We start from the raw sequence: 1,318 nt of genomic DNA, 5'->3' as shown, positions 1-1,318 counted from the left end.
GACAAACTCTTGACTTTCCCTCTGTTGTGTCTCTGTCTGTCTGTCTATGTGAGTGGTTGGAGGGTGTCACTTGGGGGCGTGGAGGGCTCTTGACTTCCGCTCTGTTGTGTCTCGGTCTGTCTGTGTGGGTGGTTGGAGGGTGACACTTGGGGTCACAACCTGTTGACCTTTTCCTGTTGTCTCTGTCTGTATGGCTGTGTGGTTGGAGGGTGGCACTTGGAGGTCACAACGTCTTGACTATCCCTCTGTTGTGCCTCTGTCTCTCTTTGTTGGGGTGGTTGGAGGGTGGCATTTGGGGGGGGGGTGGCACAAACTCTTGACTTTCCATCTATTGTGTCTCTGTCTGTGTGGGTGGTTGGAGGGTGTCTCTTGTAGGTCATAATATTTTTATTTAGTCGTTCCCTTCTGTTGTGCCTGTCTGTCTGTGTGTGTGTGGGTTGTTGGAGGGAGGTATTGGTGGGTCACAACCTCTTGACTTTTCCTCTGTGTGTCTGTGTCTGTCTGTGTGGGTGGTTGGAGAGTGGCATTTAAGGGGGCACAAACTCTTGACTTTTCCTCTATGTGTCTGTCTGTATGTGTGGGTGGTTGGAGGTTGACACTTGGGTGTCACTATTTCCTGTTATTTTCCTGTGTTGTTTTTGTCTGTGTGGGGGGTTGGAGAGTGTCACTTGTAGGTCATAGTTATTTGACTTAGTCTTTAACCGTGCGTTTTTGTTTGTGTGGGTGGTTGGAGGGTGTCGCTAGCAAGTTGCTATTTTTTAACTTTGTTTTTTCCCTCTGTCGTGTTTTGTTTGTGCGGGTGGGTAGGTGGTTGGAGGACGTATTTACTACGTCATTACTCTTTTTCTCTTTCCTCCTGTTGTCTGTGTGTCTGTTGGCGACTGAAAGGCAGCAGTGGGTAGTTGGCGGGTGCTCTAGTGTGGTTTTCTTCTTCTCTCCTATCAAACATCTATCGTCCTTATCTCCCCTTCTTCTTTTTTGTGTTTGTTACTCCCTAGTAACACCTCTAATCTTCTGGCGCTCATATGACCTTGTTTATGCAGTTGCGAGCGCCGTAAAACCTCTAATAGAACTAAAAAAGAAAGGCATCACCGCTAGGCCCTCCTACTTCTTGACTTCCGCTCTGTTATTGGTTTTATACCTGGTATGTGTGCGTGGTTGGAGGGAGGTACTGGTGGGTCCTACCTCTTTACTTTCCCTCTGTTTCTGTCCGTCAGTGTTGTCCTTCCTTGAGTACTAAATGACTGTCATCTGTACCGGTGTTCTCGAACTCTAACCCAAGGTCAGGTACACAGGGACTGAGACTTTAAATGCCCCC

The 1,318-nt window shown here is 48.0% G+C and overlaps 1 protein-coding gene across 1 annotated transcript in view; it reads left to right on the top strand.

Moving 5' to 3' along the window:
* Positions 1-1,318, top strand: part of LOC101857189 (short transient receptor potential channel 7) — a gene marked incomplete at its 5' end in the record, with an annotated part of 37,912 nt that overhangs the window by 16,252 nt on the left and 20,342 nt on the right.

Source organism: Aplysia californica, unplaced genomic scaffold, assembly GCF_000002075.1.
Source record: "Aplysia californica isolate F4 #8 unplaced genomic scaffold, AplCal3.0 scaffold00248, whole genome shotgun sequence".
Lineage (NCBI taxonomy): Eukaryota > Metazoa > Mollusca > Gastropoda > Aplysiida > Aplysiidae > Aplysia > Aplysia californica.
The sequence above is the reverse complement of the archived record's forward strand: the minus strand, read 5'-3'. Positions and strand labels throughout refer to the sequence as shown.